Below are 21,889 nucleotides of genomic sequence, written 5' to 3'. Positions count from 1 at the left end.
GAGAAAAAAAACTCCAAATCTACATGGCCCTGTGTGAAAAAGTGATTGCCCCCCTTGTTAAAAAATAACTTAACTGTGGTTTATCAATTTCAATTTTCAATTTCAATATCAATTTCTGTAGTCACCCCCAGGCCTGATTACTGCCACACCTGTTTCAATCAAGAAATCACTTAAATAGGAGCTACCTGACACAGAGAAGTAGACCAAAAGCACCTCAAAAGCTAGACATCATGCCAAGATCCAAAGAAATTCAGGAACAAATGAGAACAAAAGTAATTGAGATCTATCAGTCTGGTAAAGGTTATAAAGCCATTTCTAAAGCTTTGGGACTCCAGCGAACCACAGTGAGAGCCATTATCCACAAATGGATACAGTGGTGAACCTTCCCAGCAGTGGCCGGCCGACCAAAATTACCCCAAGAGCGCAGAGACAACTCATCCGAGAGACCACAAAAGACCCCAGGACAACATCTAAAGAACTGCAGGCCTCACTTGCCTCAATTAAGGTCAGTGTTCACGACTCCACCATAAGAGAGAGACTGGGCAAAAACGGCCTGCATGGCAGATTTCCAAGGCGCAAACCACTTTTAAGCAAAAAGAACATTATGGCTCGTCTCAATTTTGCTAAAAAACATCTCAATGATTGCCAAGACTTTTGGGAAAATATCTTGTGGACCGACGAGACAAAAGTTGAACTTTTTGGAAGGTGCGTGTCCCGTTACATCTGGCGTAAAAGTAACACAGCATTTCAGAAAAAGAACATCATACCAACAGTAAAATATGGTGGTGGTAGTGTGATGGTCTGGGGTTGTTTTGCTGCTTCAGGACCTGGAAGGCTTGCTGTGATAGATGGAACCATGAATTCTACTGTCTACCAAAAAATCCTGAAGGAGAATGTCCGGCCATCTGTTCGTCAACTCAAGCTGAAGCGATCTTGGGTGCTGCAGCAGGACAATGACCCAAAACAAACCAGCAAATCCACCTCTGAATGGCTGAATAAAAACAAAATGAAGACTTTGGAGTGGCCTAGTCAAAGTCCTGACCTGAATCCTATTGAGATGTTGTGGCATGACCTTAAAAAGGCGGTTCATGCTAGAAAACCCTCAAATAAAGCTGAATTACAACAATTCTGCAAAGATGAGTGGGCCAAAATTCCTCCAGAGCGCTGTAAAAGACTCGTTGCAAGTTATCGCAAACGCTTGATTGCAGTTATTGCTGCTAAGGGTGGCCCAACCAGTTATTAGGTTCAGGGGGCAATTACTTTTTCACACAGGGCCATGTAGGTTTGGATTTTTTTTCTCCCTAAATAATAAAAACCCTCATTTAAAAACTGCATTTTGTGTTTACTTGTGTTATCTTTGACTAATAGTTAACGGTTTTTGATGAGCAGAAACATTTAAGTGTGACAAACATGCAAAAGAATAAGAAATCAGGAAGGGGGCAAATAGTTTTTCACACCACTGTATGTCTCAGTATTCAAATATCAAGAACCTGGTGGTGAGTGTACCTGGTGGTCCAGAAGCCCTGTTTTTGTAATGAGTTAATGGATATGGAATGGTAGGCAGTGAAATTGAAATTTAATGGGATACTACTATCATCCATCCTTTTTACACGTATTTGTTTCCACAGATGACTCTTTATATTATTACAGGCAGTGTGCTAAGTGACAGGGCTGTAAGTGCCGAAGCCCTTTTTTCAGCCTTTATTTTTTAAATTGAATTTGTTAAAAAGTACCAAAATCCCTTTATGTGACTCTTTTTGGTGCCTTCAACTGTTGTGATTGTTAAAGTCACTAGAAAGTTCTGCTGTTTTTGATAGAGGAAATAATAACAGTTAAATAAAAGAACGTAAAAAGGCATCGGTTGTTTGTCATTTTGCATACCTCTCAACTGTCCTAATTTTTGCGGGACAGTCCCGATTTTAACAGCTCAGCCCGCAGTCCCAGATTTTTATTGAAAAGTCCCTCATTTCCCTTTGATCTCCTGCACTAAATGTGGTGACACATGAGCCAGCGGATTGGCAGCCCAGCCTGGCATTAACCTAAATTATTATACTAGATTATAGTTTGGCAGTAGCCTATGTGCCATGTAATAGACGTGGCTATACCATTTTACTTATTTGGTTTCCTAGCCAAAAATAAATACAACTTGAAAAAAAAAAAATTCAGATTTATGGTTATAAGAGACTCTTGGTGACAGGACAATATTCAGGGCTTGGGAAAAAAGTCACAAGGGGAACCTAAACAACAATGGTAATTATTTAGCAGACATCTTTATTTACTGCCTGAACATTCAATGGATGATATCTAAGAGGAAATATCATATGGTGTTGCTGTTTTTTATTTATTTATACCATACTCTAAGGTAGGACTCCTTCCAAAAACCACAGGTTCTGAGGAAGTTTTAGGAGCTTAGCTATATGCTTCCCATACAAGACATTATTTTATGGTCTGTATTATTCAGCAGTTTTATAAAATATTATGAACATGCAGAACATGAAACTGTTCCCGACCTCCTGCTGCACAGTGCTACCCACAAAGTATTATACCAGTTGGAGTCATCCCTGTGAGATCACAATTCCCAGCATCCATTAAGGGTTGAACTCATATGAGCAACACTATTTTGAATTTTCCTAGTGTAAAACATTCTTTGAAAACACAACTGTAAAGCTACAACTTATTAGAAGTGTACAGGGCTGTGCAATAAAATGCACTATATTTGCCCAGGTTCATTAACCCATAACAACCAATCAGTAGGTAGCATTCACTGGGGAAATTCTGAAAGCAAACATCATTGGTTGCTATGAGTAACTGCAACTGGGCAAACCTATTAGATATAGGGAAAAGGAGTCCATTTATTAAGGTGCTTACACATCTGCAGAGTTAGGCTTTTCTTGGTTACTAATGTTTATATACTGTTGCAGACTCACCAATAAAGGCAGTATGTATATTATTATTAACATTTATTTATAAAGCGCCAACATATTCTGCAGCACTGCACAATAAGTGGGTTTCATACATTGGACATACAGAGTAACATATAAAGCAATTAATAACCGATACAAGAGGTGAAGAGAGCCCTGCCCAAAAGAGCTTACAATTTACATATAACCTTTATATATGGCACGCAACACTATTGGAATCACTTTACTTAATATTAGCCTCTGAAACAGGGAGCACAGGGCTCTTGTGCTACTTTGCACTCCTTAATACAGCTTGGCTCTGCCATAACAACCCAGTGGCTGCAGAACCTACGCACAAAACTCTCTACAGACAGCCATGCACTAACCAGTATGTAAGGAAATATGCCATGACAAATCCAACTTGTCCAAATATAATACTTATTATTAACATAATGCCAGAATTATATATTTTTGTTCAATACATTGCTTTGCAACCCCTAAGTTAAGGTGCAAAGATCATGCCGGAGAGCTATAACTGGATGGAGCAACACACAACTGCACAAAACATAGCACTGCATTGCCAGAACCAGGTGTTTGATTTCCCATGGGCAGCAGAAGTCCTTAAAAGGGAATTCTACTCCACTGATGGCAACAAAATGCCCCAAATTACCTCTGTACAGCTACTTAGTCAAATCACCATAAGAATAACATTTCTATTGCTTGAACATGCAATAATGCAGGGCATTTTTCGTTCAGTTAAGCTATAGGAAGTTTTTATATACACTTTGAATACGCAGCCATACAAAAAGGTATTTTGGGTCCCAAGTGCAGTTTCCCATGAGCAATAAAACATTATTACCAAAATATTACTTGTGCAGTTGAAATATATAGAGGGGAAGGGTTCATTTGTAACACCTGCATATATTATCCCTCTGCCCTTTACAGCCTAAACAGACTTTCTGCACAGCAAACACCCTATATTTACTGTCTCTGTATAGGACACAGTTGTCCAATGAATGGAACACAAAGCATGCAGTTATAAGGGAGGTAATAGGTGGAAATAAAGATGCAGATGAGAACTTTTGCAAGGCAATATATTTTTATCCACCAGGTTTGAATGCCATGTAGTAAGGCATAGCTCCCTGTGCTCAGTAAGATGGGATGGTGTTGCAATAAATTGGAAATTCCACAAGTTTTAATCAACTTGGGTTGGACACAATTATAAGGGGACTGTGACTTCTGTATCTCATTTGTGCATCTCAATCTATAACCAATTGTATCTCATTTGTTGCCTTAAAAGTAACATATTGGATAAATGGCAAAACCCCTAATTTTGTAGGCAATTATGAATAATACATGGTGCTGGTTTCACTTTCTGCTAAAAATTAATCCTATCTGTAAAAATGGCCCCTTTATTGGAGCTCCCTATAGATCCTCAGTTATTTGTCCATGTTTGAAATAAAGGTTGGGCGTGTCCTAACGGTCCCTGCCAGAAGCACAGCAGGTGGGGAATAGCCAATCACAGCCTTGCACTCACAGGGAAAAACAGGCTTCAGTTCCCTATCAGGTCAGCCTAGCTGCCGATTGGTTTCTATCCTACAGTGCAGTGTGCTGATAGCCACTAGCTTCCCTGCACATCCAGAGAATTCAGCCAGCAGGAAGTGGGACAGATGGGTGGGATTATTGGGGTTTTAGTGGAATTTCTCAATAAATCAGTAAGAAACACAACTTTTTAAACTCAATCCTTCTATATTTAGAGGAGTATAATTAGCTGGTATATTCTTAATTTTCATATGATATGTCTCCTTTAAGGGGCCACAATATAGACTTAGGAGGGTCTGTAGTGACTTGGGCTGACACTAACTAGGCCAGCTAAGTGCCAGGGAGAAGACTCCCCATGCGGTGATTTTTGACTGGAGAGGCCTTTAAGTCTAGGAAATGAACCACTTGGCTAGAGAAAAAGATGCATTTAAAGTGTATTTTTTTCAAACACAGGTCATTTCTATAAACAGCAATTTTAAGGGAGGACATCTGCAGTCACATGCAAGGTACACACCTCTAAAAACACTTTCTAAAAGCAGCAAAACTGAATTGCACACAACGTAACAAGAAAATGCTTGGCTGTGCAAGACAATAGATTGTTAATCTAGTTACCATTTTTAACGAATGACTGAGTTTTCTGCAAAGTCAAGGAAAACCCCAAACAATTCAAATCTTTTTCCTTCTACCGCAGATCAATTATCATTTAAGCTAGTCAAGCAGAAAAGGGGGACGTAATTCAATTCGAACAGATGTCTTTTACAGTCAATCTGGAATAGTTTAATAATGACTTTGTAGATGTTGAAAAGTTGCAGAGTTGGAGGTGGCGTGAATAGAATTAAGCAAAGTAGGAACCTTGGAACTGCATTGCATCACATTGTTAGAAGAGGGAATACATTAGCACAAGGCTATGTTTAACAGAGTCCTAAGACTGAACGTTAGTTGGTTTGAAATTGAATCACTTCCCCAAGTTTTCACTTGATAAACCATGAGATAACTTTTTCTCACTGAACTGAATATGGCCCATTGTATCTGACTAAGATGTAACCTGTTGGGTTAAAGAAGGTATGAGTCTGAATATGGACTTTATTGAATTGTATACCAGAATGTCCAAGGGCTCATAATTTGAGATCCATGCTTAGGGTAAGTTCACTCCCAACATGTTAAATGGGGTGATGTTAGTCACCCCAACATCATGAACTATATACTTATCACATGTAAAAAATTGACAGCAGGTTTTAATCATATAGAATACATTCCTGAACACAATTTTTTTATTTCCTGAACACATTTAATTTTTTTCCCCGTTATACCACAAACAAACTTTCATACTAGAAATTCTTTCCCGTCACAAAAAACCTCATAGATTTCCATAATGTTATGTGAAACAGCCGTCAGCAGCAAAATATCATGTACGGCAAATAATTTAGCTTTGCCTTCACAACTAGAATGGCAAGTTCCCCTTAATATAAACTTTTAGCAGGATGAAGGCTGTGGTATTGTCTTCTTTTGTCTTCCAAAATTAAAACATTTTTTCATTCTACTATACAGATTTGTACCCGAATTAATGCTGTAGGTTTCTGACTAGGGTTGACACCTGTCCGGTTTTGACCCGGACAGCACTTTTTAATCAAATGAGATTAAAAAAAGATTTACTTTTTCTATGTAATAATAAAACTGTAACAATCCTAATGGGTTTTATTTGTGTTTAAATTATTTTTTAGTTGACTTAAGTTATGGAGATCCAAATTATGGAAAACCCCAGGTCCCAAGAATTCTGGATAATGGGTTCTATACCTGTATAAAGATACATGATAATGGTATAGTTACAGACCTATGAGTTCTGTTGTAACATCCTCGCCATACCAACCTAACCAATTGCACACAGGGTAATCCAAAATGGCACAGAATACAGTATGGTGAAACTTGAGGTGGAAAACAGGAATGTTTCCTTGAATGATCACCCTGCAGCTGGTCACTGAGGAGAAAAATTCCCCTTTTATAGTCTATGGGGACGCAATTTGCAACACAATTTCTAAATATGGCTCTGACCCTTGATATAGATAAACAGGTCATCCATACGTCAAAGAATCCACTGAATTTATAAGTGTTTGCTTCTTACCACATACAGAGAAAACATGTTTTGTAAAGTCAAATTTTTGTTTGTGTTTGTTTCTAGTTCTACACACAATCGCATAGTAACTTAACACGCAACAATTATTTCCCAATACCAGCAGCAGATTTTGCAGTTCTATTCACAAAAGAAGCTGCAGGGTATAGAGTATATTGTAGCCATTAAACCAGCACCACCTTGGAGAGGAACTGCTGCATTTGCCATTTCAAGTACATTTTGAACACAGTACATATCCCAAGGATCTCCCAAAGGAGGGAAGCAGCCATCCATGAGAGAATTAAGAAAACCTGATTTTTAAAAGTGCAAACATTTCTTTATTCTGTAATATACTATTGACCACTGCCACTTGACAGGCAACTTAAAAACCTTCATTCTTCTCACTTTTACATGGGGATCCATCAAAAGAAAACAGCAATTACAGTGTATATCAATTAGTGGTTACCTTCCTAGCTAACATGTCAGCCACTAGACGGCAAGGTGGCACTGTACTGGATTTTATTAGCTGACCAGAACTGAATTAATCACTGGTAGTGAATTACAGATACACATAATCGCTGATGGGTTCTGGTATTGTGTCCAACTCACATTAAAATTAATCAAGGGAATATTTTTAGAGTAATGCCACTGTCTGCAGACTATTAATATTGCTACTGATGACTTGCTCATTAACCTTTTCATTTTGCAGGCTGCGGGAGAACTTTTTTCTTGCCTTGCCTTCTCTATTCACATCAACTTTACAATCAAAACCTGTCACTTTTTCTTAAGAAACTGAACACTTATCCATGCCCTCCCCCTAATGTAGCTACACTACTGCAAACTTATACTAAATGCCACCCTGGCACCTATTTTGCGTTCTCTTAGTATACCTTTAGCTCGGCTGTTTGCTTTTTTTTTTTTTTTTAACATCAAAAAGTCTTCGTTGATGTTAAAATCTTTATCCACAGATACCCATTAAGCAAAGAATTATTATTATTAATGTTTGCAGAGCTCTACAATAAGTGGGTTTCATACATTGGACTTACAGAGTACCATATAAAGCAATCAATAACCGATACAAGAGGTGAAGGGAGCAAAAGAATAATTTACAAAGCACTCCTGTTAGCTTCCAAAGCCCTTTACTTTAATGTACTTCATTACATCTACTTACCTGGGTCTCTATATATTCCTGGCTGTCTTCTTACAGTGCGCCATCTTTTCATGCCATGCAAACTCCCAAACTCCCAACTTAAACCTTTCTCTCCTGCTACTCTGGAATTCTAACCTTGTATTCTTCCGCAAGGAACCTGCACTCAACCTCTTCAAAACTGGGTTTGTGTATATACATTTTGGATGTATATATTTGTGTACATCAGATTTTTAGGCTGCCTCTTTAATGGCTATGGCACGCAACACATTTCGAATGAATACTGAACCTGTGTATAAGGGTGAAATGCTGTACAATATAGCAACTTCTCGCTTATGCATTCACAGCACCCACCAGCCATCTTCAAACCTTGATCCTTCCTGTAAAACTCACTGTGATCCTCAGTTAACACCTCTTCTACAGGGCTATTTGAGGTTTTTATCTAAGTGACTCATGTATTATGAGTCACTTCTGAAGTTATACAACACGCTTCATGTGTGACCATACACAAGCAAAAAAATACTTAATAGGTGTTATAATAGTGATTAACAAAACTGTTTTGTTGTGCAACCTTATTCTGTTTATAAGACATAAAACAATGCTTCTTAACAATAAAAATAGGACCCTACTAGAGCAAAGAATGAAAATATATTTTATAAAATACAAATATTCACAATATCCTTCTAATCACTTGCTTCTACCATGGAGATGTATTCTTTCTGTAATTTTTATCTGCTAAAAGAACACTGCTGTCTAACCTTATAACTAAGAGTATAGATATCTATGTGGGTAATGTGACAAGGCGATAGGTCTACATTTTGCCTCCACAGGATTTCTCAAAAGGTGGCAAAATATGGAACACTGCAAATTAATTTTCATGCCTTGAACATTGCATTAGGGAGTGATCGTCACGTGGTCACAAGTGCCAAACATAGTAACATAGTAAGTTAGGTTGAAAAAAGACGCACGTCCATCACGTTCAATAATAATGCCTATATATATAACCTACCTAACTGCTAGTTGATCCAGAGGAAGGCAAAAAAAAAATCTGAAGCCTCTCTAATTTGCCCGATGGCAATCGGACCAGTCCCTGGATCAACTTGTACTAAGAGCTATCTCCCATAACCCTGTATTCCCTCATCCAACCCCTTCTTAAAGCCAGTATGACCGATTGGGGGAGGGAATTCCACAACTTCACAGCAAAAAATCCTTTCTCAATATTTAAATGGAACCTCTTTTCTTCTAAACGGAGTGGGAGCCTTTTGGAAGGACCTACTGGTAAATAAAGCATTAGAGAGATTATTATATGATCCCCTTATATATTTATACATAGTTATCATTCCACCTTTTACGGCCTCTTCTCCAAGGTAAACAGACTCAACTTGGCCAGTCTTTCTTCATAACTGAGACTTTCCACACCCTTTACCAGCTTAGTTGCCCTTCTCTGGACCATCTCTAATTCAATCATGTCCCGTTTGAGCACTGGAGACCAAAACTGAACTGCAAATTCTAGATGGGGCCTTACCAGCGCTCTGTAAAGGGGTAGAATAACCAAATGTTTAGGCTATTTCCATTAATTTTTATGGAAGGTGATTTGTAATACTGATTTTTTTTTTATATTTTATACTTTATAGAATTGATGAACATAGGTTAGTGATATTACATCTGAAGGGAATTAATTAAGCCGTTATACCCATCATGCCTAGGCTACAACAAAAGATCCTCTGCACTGACCCATTGTCAATATTATATATAGGACATTAAGACATTCTGTTTATTAAGCTACCAAGAAATACCCTCCCCTTTAAGCAAAATATGGATTTGTTGTACATATACTGCAATATACTTCAAGTAGGCCAACTAAGTCAAAGTCATCCCTGGTCTGGCCAGTCCTACACTCATTTTTAACTGATTTGAAAAGGCAGCTTTTAGAATAATGTGCCCTGCTGTCTACACTTGTCATGACAAGTGTCTTTAAGTGGCACAGATTGTAAGCTCTACAGGGCAGGGACCTCCATCCTCTTGTGTCTTTGACTCTTAACTCTTGTATTTATTGTTATACTTTGTATTTATTATTATCTTAATAACCCAGTTTGTATTAATATATTCTAGTGTACAGCGCTGCGTACAAAGTAGCGCTTTATAAATAAATATACACATACATACATACCCCATACTCACAGCCTGCAAGCAGCAGACAGCAGTTATTGCAATGCCTCTAGCCTGCCAGAGCCATGGGAAGCCTACATGCAGTTTGCAAACACTTGCCAGGGCTGAACAAAAAATTGCGGGAATATCTTTTAATCACAATCAAATGTAGTTTTCAGCACTTGAGCTAACTGACCAAGGTCCTTAACCAATTCCCTCAAAAAATGATGACACTAGTAAAATGAATTGCATATTATATTGTGAATTACGCCAAAAATGCATTATCTGCCACTATCACAGATGTGCAAAAATGTGGATTCCAAGTATTAGCAGGGAAAGAATCTTTTTGGAATTTTTTTTTTCTTTAGCTCCCAAACTGATGATAATATCTGTTAATGCCAACAAAGCAAACCTGCACACAGACTGAGCTACAAACTGGAGGTCGATTAACAATAATTCTAAAAAGAAAAAAGGCAGCACTTGGATACCTGTTGCATGTTTGCTCTCATTACCTAAGAAAGGTCTCCATTGTGCTATTTTAGCCTCACATTAATGGACGTATGACCACAGCCAAATGAGGTGGATGAAAAAAGGAAGAAAAGAAACCATGACTGCAGGTTTTGCTATGTCAGTTACAACTGGGAGGATCAGAGAAGCGACAGAGAAAAGGTCCCATAATGAGGCTAAGATGCGGCAGGTCACTGATCAATGTGGCAGATGTTGCAGGTTTATAGGCAATTAAGACAAGCTCATCCGCTCCCTTTGTTTCCTCCAGCCTGAGCTGCCCCGACGATCTGGTTCACCCTGCCAGGACTTGAACAAACTGAAGGGGGGTAATCAAATTGCATTAACAGTCCTAGGGTGGAGGATGGTTATGTGGCACCTAATGGCGAGATTATTAGATGCTTGGGAGACCAGAGGTTTCCTCCGCAAGCAAATACAGGAAGAAATTATGTCTGCCTTCTGTTGTTGTTAAGCACCAAGCATCTCCCCAGGGATGCGCTACTATTGAAAGGCCAGCTACCTATTTAAAAAGGAGGCTTACAAAAATTACACTTAAAAGAGCTATTTCCAATCAGTTAAGAATTCTAAATAAAAAATATGTTGTCTATGGCTTTTCTTCATGAGAAAAGGTAAAGTTAGACTAGTATCGATATAGTTAGAGTTATAGAGGTGCTTTGTTTGTATGATAAACCAAATGAGGTAGACAAAACAATGTGGCCAGTGAGTGAGCTCTTTAATTTGGGTTTATTGATTATTGCTCATTTTACCTCAGCAGAGTATGCTGGCAGAATCTATTAACATAAAAACCCCCCAAAGATAACATGTATAAAGAAATTAAGTCAAATTAAAGCCAATCATATAAAAAAACAGGGCCGTTCTTATTGGTGAGCTCAGGAACAAACTAGCCTCTGTGGGGCCCACTATGTACTATTCAACATGTAGCTCTCCGGTTGTTATTAATCTAAAAAACCTTGGGCTGGTGTCGGAGAGGCACAACAGTTTTTATTTGCCTTTATCACTTTCCTTCAGTCCTATTAATATATGGTCATGTACTATTCAGACATGGGTTGGGGAGGCCATAGTTATGGCACCATACACTGGCCGGTTAGCTGCCAACTCAAATAAATGTGGCCCAGTTGTCATGTATCGGCCCATGTATGGCCAGCTCACCCCATAGAATACACAGAATTATACAAAATCCATTCATGGTTTTTAAGCTGCCAGGCCTCCAGGTATTAGGCTTCCCCAGGATCAAATTTCACACAGAAGGCAAACAGCATGTGTGGGTCATTGCTTTAAGTCTTCATAGGGAATCCTCTAAGGATTTAAATTTGATTTAAATTCTTAATGGCAAAGCAATGCAGTGATTTCCATTGTGTAATACAAAACCTGACCAGCATGTGAAAACCGAAAGTTGTCTTACCATAAAATAAGACACAGCAGAAAGACAGGGACCCCAGGATAAGGAATAACAATGTATGTTATTCAGGAATATCCAACCTGCCTTCAGCTGCAAAGTCATTGTTTCGGTTACTGCTGTGACTGCAGTAACTCAAATGTCAGGGCATTTTTTACTTTTAATAAATATTCATATTACATGATCTGAGAAGTTCAATGCTATGTTGATTTACTGACTGCTTGTCATGCACCCAAGCAAGTTGACTGTACATCAAGAGAGCTCTTCTGTGCTCCTATATATTCATATAGAGATAGACAGATAGATAGATAGATAGATAGATAGATAGATAGATAGATACATTGTTTATAACACAGTCTGGCCTTGCATAATTTTTCTATGTTATTTCAAGTACATTATGGGATGTATTATCCAGAATGATTGTAGGTTGTTTGGTTAATGGCTATATAAGAATCACGAGGGTTGATCCACTAAAGGTCAATATTTTGAGCGCTATTTATAGCATGCGCTAAAAATTTTATCGCGTCTTAACGCACGATTCACTAAAAGGATACTTGCGTTAATTTAGACGCGATGCTGTTTGCGTTATTTAAGTCGCGAAGACTATTTTCGTGCGGTATTTGACGGAACGCGAGCTAATAAACGAATCGCGCACAAATAGTCGCCGCGTGCGAAAAAACGCACGCCATATTAGCCATACACAGCATTACTTTCGTAAAACTACTTTTAAGAAAATTACCATTTCCCTGCAAACTGAAGGATGCATCACTCTAGGGCCAACACATACTTGAATAAATAACCCTGCAAAGTCCATATTTTATTGCCAAAAGCTCATTAACTGTACTTTGCTATAATTACCGCCTGCCTCAAGTAGGTGTTATTTTTTGCACAGACAAATGCGATATTTAGCACGTCTAAGTGTTTGTGAATCATGCATTATTATTTCTGCGCACAAATGAATGCATGCAGTAGCTCAAAATTTTACGCATGCAATATGCGACTTAACATTCGATAATCTCACGTTTTTTTACGCGTCAATTTTAACACAAAAAACATGCAATAAAACTTATCGACCTTAGTGAATCAACCCTATGCTCTGAAAAAAGCAAATTGTTTAAAAAGGAAGGACTTTTGATTGAAACAGGCCACTATGGTAAATGGTATTGCCTTATATCAGAGTTTTTTGGATAATGACTTTCCATGTAATACACATTGTACCTATATCATTTTAAAAGAATGTTTTAAATGGTGGTAACACTAATAGCTGGAGTTATTGCAATATCATGTGAGTCATTATTTTACTGATAACTGACAATTTTGTTCATTAACACCTGAGGTGTATTTTGTACCTTTTGAAAATCTGGGCCTGTATGCTTATTGAGTTTGTGATGCAGAGGACCCAAGACAAAAAAAAAAAAACAGCAAAAAAAAAAAAACATACCCTAAAAACAGCCCTGGTTCCACATTGCCACAAGCTGGCATATCACCAAGAACTTTGATATGAAACAGACTTCAGAGACAAATTAAAATCTTGATTATCTGTGCACAGCAAAAAAAACAAAATTAATTTGTCTTTTTTATCAGCAAGGCTTGGCAGAAATGCTAAGGATTTTCTAAGGTAAAGCAGACTGAATGAAGGCAGGTTGGCAATGCAGATGAATTAGCCATACACGTGCGTTAGAGCTGCAGACAGACAGCCATTGTTTTCCTGCCTGGCCTCACTTTCTAACGAGAGTGTTCAGAGGATGCCGAATGATAATGCCAGTTAGGATTCTCGGCTACAAACAAAGCGGAAGCCAGCTTCTGAATGTCTGCGCGTTGTCCATGAGGCAGCAGCAGCCACGTTAGGCTGACACCGTGGCTCAACGCCTCCAGTAAATAGAACTTGGCACTCAGACACTGCAGCTCCAATCAACTCTAGCTGCAGGCACAGCTCACGTCTGGAATACTATTTAACCACCATAAAAAGATGTTTAGAATTCCTATATTTTCTTATTTTTAGCAGAGACAGAATGTACTGAGGCTGCAAAGGGGACTAATACCAAAATAAACTCTGCATTAAAGGGACAGTTCCACCTCAAAATTACCCATTTCACACATGGCTACTTCATCTTTTTGCCATTATACCTAGTAACTGCTAATAAATATTTTCTCTTTTCATAAACTATTAATCTGCTGTTTTCGACTAAGCTTTCATTCACTCACAATCCTGCAGAAATCTGAAAAATTGGTTTTTATATAAGATTAATGTCCACTGTGACACAATGCACTGTTAGAAACAAACAGAGTCTAAGCAATAAATTTATGGCAGAACTGCTGCTTTGTAAGGCGAATGTTACATGGGGCTCATTATTGCCCCTGTGGATAAACAAAGGTTGAAAATCAGCCCCTATGCTAGCATCAGCTCTTCCCTGTGCTTGCACCCAGAGCCATTGTGTTGCCCCAGGTGCATAAGCAGCTATTAAAGGATAAGTAAGCCTTTTATAATTAAAGCCCTTAAAAGACTCTATATGGCCCCTAGAGAGAAGGAGAGCACAGCAAAGAAAAGGGGACAAAGCGTCACGCTTGACTAGGAAGTAGCTGAAGTTGAGCTGCTTGTGATACAGAATCTACATGAAACTGAGTGCAGGCAGAAAGGTATGTTATTTTTGGAGCTATACAGAATCATATTAGAAAAAAAAGTTTACTTATTCTTTAAATGTAGTAAATCTATTTCCGCTAAATCGCTGTACTTTCCTACATACTACACACTGTTTTCAAGCACAAATACAACTTTACTGATGATATTCTCCTTTTATGAAAAATGAGCAGTTTTACAACAAACAACAAGCCCTATAGCCAGAAGTTCAGAAAGATATTTGGGGGCACATGTTATAGATGTATTGGCATTACAAATTTTTTTTTCGAGTTTAGATGAAATATAGAGCCAGACATGATCTCATGATAGCAAGAATGGACCTTTTTTTTTCCTTTAGCTTAGATGCGTATTGGTTGCCTATGGAGACCGAGGATATATTTTCATCAAAGAACATCCCTGTTATGGCAATTAGATACACGCAGGTAAGGACGCTGATCCAGGACACAATGCAGTTGCTATTTTTAAGCAAGGAATGCACTGATCCATATCAAACAAACTAGGAATTGGTTTTAGCCAGCCTTCCTCTGGATAAACAAAAAATAAGGCTGAACTTGATGAGCACATTTTTTCCTTTTTTTACCTCAGCAACTAAACCCCACAAATAGCCCTCTTCACTGTGCAAGCAGTGATGTTCCTTTAGCAAGGACTGCAGTTAATTAAGGCAAGATGGAGACAGGGGGGGGGGGCAATTGACACGGTTAGAGGTATATGGAAACAGTAATACAGTATTATGTATAGTGTTGCCAAACCCCTCAGTTGTGGGAGTGGGAAGTCTTATATCAAGAAAATCTGACAGACTATTCTATTAAATATAAATAATGTTGTAAAACGGACTCTACCAACACTAAAACATTCCTTGCAACCTCTCCTATGCTACAATTACTTCTGTACCCCAGAAACATCCCCAGTCCCAATGACTCATTTATCAACATTGGGCAAATTTGCACCTGGGAAGTACAACACTGCAACAATATATATATAGATATATATCTATATATATTAGATATAATAATAATCAATTATTAGCTTTTAATATATGCTAGATTTTATTTGTTTGTTTCCATGATATTTACTGGTTACACAGGAAGTGACATTTACTTCCTGGTTATAAGTTAAAAGAAGAAGGGTGTGAACAACTAATACTCCAGCTCTAAAAAGGATGGAATACTCACCATAATTGCCATTTATAAGCTTTGTGGCAGGCAGGCCAAACAAAAGTGACATTCCTGAAAAAGAACAGGTTGTCCCACCTACAAGTTCCTGCACCTCTGGATGCTGGGAGTCTTAATTTCAAAACTTCCTGCCTATCCCTGCTTTATAACATCTCTTATTCAGAAGAGGGTTTTTTTTCTATACATTCGAGGGGTGGAACCCCACTTGACAATGCATTAGGACCATATTGGACTAATGTTGCTACTTATGTAAATGCTATTAATAGGCAAAATGATCAAAATGATCCCATGCTGCATTGATGAAAGTATTAATCTCAGCTGCTAAAATACAATTTGCTAGCCAGATACTATGCTTATCCTTTTGGACAAGTTTGGAATTATTGATTATTTGGTTCTTGCAACAGGGCAGGGATCACTCGTGGTAAGTACTTGTCGCTTCCAAAGCTGTATATTTATATTTATTTGGCTCTTCCACAGAGAGTATAATTTATCCTGCAGCACAGCACGACTATTGCTCTCTAGGCAGTCAACGTGTCATAAAACATGACTCCACTACTTTTTAAACAGAAAGGAAACAGATACAATTCAGCTAAACTGTGATTCTCAGCACAAGCAGAGAAATGTGACAACATCTAAACATTTTTTCCAGCACTTAAAATGACAGATCTGCAGGTACAAGTACAAAACAATATACACAGTGATAATCTCAATTTATGGCTTTGTGCACATCTATGTTTTGGTGCAATATCACATCTGTGTGACTTGGATTGTAGTCTGTAGAAGTGTGTTTTCTGACACACCATCAGACTACATCTGTACCAATACATTAATTAAATGTGACCGAGGTGCAAATTAGTTGAATCCACCTTGCATCCCATTGAAACTGTACTAAAAATGCAAAAGGCTCTGCAGCCTAGCCGACTGTCACATATGCTTTATAGTGGCCCTATCTGCATAGTTTTATCTACAGTTTAGTGCAGATGAAAAAAAAATGGTTTCCTACTGGTATGGGTAAGCAAATAACTTACACTTTCAAACAAACTCTGTTTTTGACAGTGCAGCTTTAAGGTACCAATGGGACCAGGGCACAGATGACATTTGTAGGACCCACAACCAGCCCAAGAAGTAAAAGGAAGGGGTACAACTTGCAAGGAACGGGGCTCTAAGTTTAATGTTTTGTAGCCACTCAGTGGCAGTCTTAGAACTATCAGAGTGCTTGCTATATAATTTAAAAAATATTTTATTACAGAATAAAAATAGGATGGGAGGGCCTTGCAGAAGCTTAGAGGTAAGGTACAGCAGCCAAGAACCCAGTGGCACTGACAATGTTAAACACTGTGTAAGGCAGATCTTAGGGGTTAAGCTGGCCATACTGAGGTTGCCAAACGAGCAGATCTTTGCCTGATTTGGCCAACTACATTCTGGGCCAAACTGGGCTGAGCCCCATGGGGCCAAAGTTTGGATGATAATGGTTGCCTATACAGGTCCATCGATCTGGTTCCTGCCCAACAGGTTTTTCAAACCTACCGGATAGATAGTTGGCTGAAATTTAACCAGATATCTGTCATGGAGACAGAGAGGGAGTACCCATACACGGGCTGATAAACTGCCAAGTTAGTCTGACAGGGCCAAATCAGCAGCTTAAATCTTGCTGCGTATGGTCAGATTTAGATGCTAGCAAAGTCATAAAATCTGGTTGGTAATTAGGATAGAACACCACTCGGCTATTCAGGCAATAGATTCACCAATGATTCATGGAGCTGCATAACAACATTACAGTCTGCTTTTGTATTTTAAGATGGCCATACACAAGCCAATAAAAGTTGCTGACAATAAAAGGCAGCAGCTCAGCGGGCCACATATGGGGCCCTCAGATGGGCCTGTCTGACCAATATCTCATTGAAAATCAGGCAGGTGACGATTGGGCAGGTTTAAAAATCCCATCAGGACGAAGAGTGCATCAGGAAGTTCTCGTCCAATGGCCTGTATACCATTATGTGATCTGATTGTTCAGCCACAGGGCCAAAGGATCCAATCAATCCGATATCTATAGGGGAAAGATCCACTCGTTTGGCGATCTGTCAATGCTTCATTTCAAAACCTCCAGGCTGGCATTGATATTTTAACTAGTTTTCCAATAAAGTAACATACAGAGAGCTAGGCTCCTTTCTTATCAGTCTATATATGCACAGTCCTTACACAAGGATTAAAGGGACCGTGATTGCGAGAATAGGAGTCCCAGAAGGCAACTACATGGACAAGAAAATAAGGGCTGCCATCTTGCACTGAAATTCAAAAAAAATCTTATCAGATAAAAATATACTTTGTGTGCCACAAATGCACTGCATGTATCATGTTTAATTATAAGAACACATTTCTTAGCTGCCCATTCCCCATGTCCATCAGCACTTGCTTCCCCATGTTGTTTTTCACCTTCCCCCCCATATACTTGGCCCACGGGCCCCCCTCACTCCCTTCCTGCCCCTTTCCCTTCCCTACTTTCTTTTTTCTTTTTCCCCCCCAACTGTTATAATTCATCGTATATCCGCACTCCTCCATACATCTCTCACATCAGTATCTTCACTTCCCCACAATTTGAACAGCTGTATACAACAATGTTTTATAATAACTTGCCTGTCTCTGTGTTTTTAGTTGTTTTTTTTGCTACCTCCTCTGAATTACCCATTGGGTTTTTAAGTGTTTTGAGCTAATTTTATCCTTTTGGCGCCTCTGTTTTGTCTTATCACTATACCGAGTCCACCCCGAGTGGAGGGGTGTTATCCCCATTTTTCTTCCTTCTACAGAGAGCGACTTCTTATTCCTGAGTGGGGTCAGGATAATCTCCCCACCTGCCTATACAGTGGTTTCCTATTGGTAACCCTGGCTTGTGAGTATTTATTTGTTTATTCTACCATTACTCCTTGTAAAAACATATTACACTATTGGGGCTCTTGGTGTTCCTTTTTGTCTACATTTCTTAGCTGGTTTGTAATATTTTACATATATATTTTGATAGCTTGTGATATTTTGGTGGCTTCATCAAAGGAGCAACAAATTCCTCACATTTACAGTATATATACATACATACATATACACTCAAGCTAGTGTGTTACAATAAAATATGCTCACTATAAAACAGGTGAGCTTCTAAAGGATATTTTCTACAGACTCCAATGATATTGGGTATACTCCAGCAGTCACTGAACTACAGTTCCCATAATTCCCCTGTATTCTATCAGACAATGGTGGGCTTCTTGTACTGCTGAGGCCTGCATGTAAATATATAAGCTAACTCTTAAATCCATTAGACACTGTTTGAAAATGCATCTAAAGTCTTTCTTTTGCAGAATTTACTTAATAGATACTATTCACCCTCCTCACTTCATCTGCTTTGTATATTAATAAACACAATAATATTATAAAAAATAACCCATTATTTTCATAGCACAGTGGAAGATCCAGAAAACAACTTGTTTCATCCATTACTTCCCCTTTAAAATGAGTGTAAGGACTATATAATCATTGTAAATAACGTCATCGGGACAACTGCTTGAATATGTATAAATAAGGTCTGTAAGTGTTAATGCAAAACACAATTCAGTATGACTGTGAGAGACCATACAATACTCTGTATAGTCTAAAAATAAGCTGGCAGCCTAATGCCCCTTTTTATAGCAACAGAAAATGAAGCAGAGGCTGTAGGGAAGGAGTAGTATAAGGGAGGGCATGGACTGAAATGGGGGATATGAAGGAGTCAGGGCTTCTCCTCATCAGGTTTGAGTTAAAATAATAGGGGAGGGCTCGATATAATGAAAGAATAACCAATGAGCCAGCAGAAGGGCTCAGACAAAGACAAATATACATATGGGGGCCCGTTACTGGGATCCCAGATTTAAGAGCAGGTGTCTTCAAAAGGAGCACAGAGAGAGGATAATATATGCAAAGTGGATTTATGGCCCTGAACCGCAGACAATTGACAAGGCAGATGGCAAAGAGTACAAGATTTCTTTCAGGGGGTTTCCACTTTCCCAATATCTGCAAAATCAGCATTACAATGCTAAACCCACAGGCTGAATGAGTGTCAGTGAACAGCATCCACCAGCTGTATGAATTGCAAGGAAGTCCAGCTGGTGGCCTTCAAGCTGTTACTGAACTGCAACTCACAACATCTCCTAGACAGGATGCTAGCAATGGTAGTTTGACAGTAGCTGAAGGGCTGGAGGATTACATGCCTGACAGAGGTTAAATCATTGTACTGCTTGACGGCATTATTGCACAAAAGCAAACACACCTCTCAAACGTGTAATTATGCATGCTTACAAGAGAGAGCTTAAACAGGCAAATACAGAGCCCAGCCCAATCTCAGGAACCATATTCTATATTGGTATTCAGGCTGAGTGCAGGTATGACAAGCTCTACAAGCTATAGCGATACAGATTAACCTCTTAGGTACCAACAGTTGGCAGCATAGCAAATAATGAATCTCCATCTTCAATTCCTCAGGCTGCAGCAGGATAGGGAGAGCTCAGGGCAGGCCAATCCTAGCACCGCTGAACACAAGGCAGCATGGGTTGCATCTGCAGTATGATACTGTATAATGAAAAAAATGGCATTACCTGGCATCCACCCTGGCATGCTGCATCAGCTCTTCCCCTTCCGCTGTGTGCTTGCCTAATGAAAGGGAAGCCCCAGCTTAATCCATCTGCAGAACTGCCATCCTTTATCCAGCTTCTGACCTCCAGTACTAACATTAGTGGCTTGGATGCTTCAGCTGCCTCCTTGCTGTTCCCTAGCCCATGATGTCACTGTCTTACCTCAGCTGTGATTGGCTGACAGGCGGCTGATAATAATACTACTAATAGCACTGGGAGGGCTGGGATAGGCAAATCTTTTGTTTCAAAGCAGGAAGTGCAGAGAAACCTTCAGACGGGAGAGGGAGGGAGGAAAATGTGATGCTTTCAGGCAGGCTGCATTGTGTGTGGCCGAAGGTGCAATTACATTAAGCACAAACACTGGACTTGCATAAAATCAAAGAAATGCTGATCATGAAACATGGCTTGGAGTCATAATACACATTCGGTTTAAAGGGACACACACTTTGTTATAGTCTGTAAAACTGCTTATGCCTATATATATATATATATATATATTAATGTGTATGTGCATATATGCCAAACATTTTTTAACACAATCTATTCTACCGCATTTTTTTTTTTCATAAAGAAAAAGTTCATGAAAGTAATTCCTCCATTGTTACTGTGTACACAGGGCTTTCACCTCATCCGTTTAATACCAGGCACATATTAAATCCACATCTTACATGGCTAATAAGCAATTAATTTATATGCATGCTGCAGACTGGGGTGATTTATTTGCAGCCATGCAGCATGCATCCAAATTAACTGCTAACTAACCATCCAGGATGTGGATTGAATATGTAGCCAGTATTAAAGGGGTGAGGTAGCAACTGTAACTAAAGCCTAATGGTTGAAGCCACATGGGGCATTTTGATGACATCAGAGGTCCAAGCAATATTTTTCCATCTGTCACCACTTATAATATTAACTGAATTAAAAGTTAGTTGTAACAGATGAAACTTAATGTAAAAACCATAAAGGGTGCAAGTGCTAGAGAGTTAAAGGGTGCAAGAGCTCACCTCATCTACTGAGCATCCTCAATACAATCTCATAAAAAACACTTGTTTTTTGTGCTCTTTCTACTTGGCTCCTGCCAGTTCTGGGGGGATGTCTCATTCAGATGTTAAAGCAGAAAAGATAACTGAAGTTGTGTTTGCAGCACAATGCTCACCAGTTTAAACTAATGGATTTCCTTGGAGTTGCAACAGAACAGTGCAAATTCTAATCTTGAGATAATGCTTTAACATAGTTGCTGAATGTTCCTAAAATCCAGTGACAAGTCCCTGATTTTGACTTTCTGGTCATTGTCACTAGTTTTTCAGTCCAAGTCACTCTACAGGACATGAATGAAAAGAAGGGATTATACCTCAATTTCAGTATTATAACCATATTAAAGAAAATTTACACATACTGGAAAAGGGTGGGCAGTTTGCTTTAAGTTTTAAACAAGTATCTGCAGGTATCACTTAGCTTTAAAAGATATGCAAGTTGTACACTGTACAACACTTTTTTTCTTGAACAGGTGATGACACCTCTAGAATTTAGTTTTTTTTCAATCAGAACACCCATAAATCCTCTGAATGGCTTAAAGGGGCAGGTCACAAATAAATTAGCTGCTATAAAATGTTAATTTAAGTTATCTAGTTGCTATGGCCTTATTTACCTTAGCAGCCAGGT

The 21,889-nt window shown here is 38.8% G+C and overlaps 1 protein-coding gene across 4 annotated transcripts in view; it reads right to left on the bottom strand.

The window, feature by feature from the left end:
- The window catches only part of pak3 (p21 protein (Cdc42/Rac)-activated kinase 3), a 121,960-nt gene that overhangs the window by 47,500 nt on the left and 52,571 nt on the right, over positions 1–21,889 (bottom strand). Inside the window, exon 1 of one of the 4 annotated variants that reach the window (XM_004916850.4) lies at positions 20,192–20,402. The exons of 2 other annotated variants lie outside the window; for them this stretch is intronic. The gene's annotated coding sequence lies outside the window, so the exon portion shown is untranslated. Of the gene's footprint in view, positions 1–20,191; positions 20,403–21,889 lie in introns of those variants that run through there. One more of the 4 variants, XM_002938791.5, reaches the window with a different exon arrangement.

The sequence above is a fragment of the Xenopus tropicalis genome, chromosome 8, assembly GCF_000004195.4.
Source record: "Xenopus tropicalis strain Nigerian chromosome 8, UCB_Xtro_10.0, whole genome shotgun sequence".
Classification (NCBI taxonomy): Eukaryota; Metazoa; Chordata; class Amphibia; order Anura; family Pipidae; genus Xenopus; species Xenopus tropicalis.
Note: the sequence above shows the minus strand (reverse complement) of the source record. Positions and strands in the feature narration are given on the sequence as shown.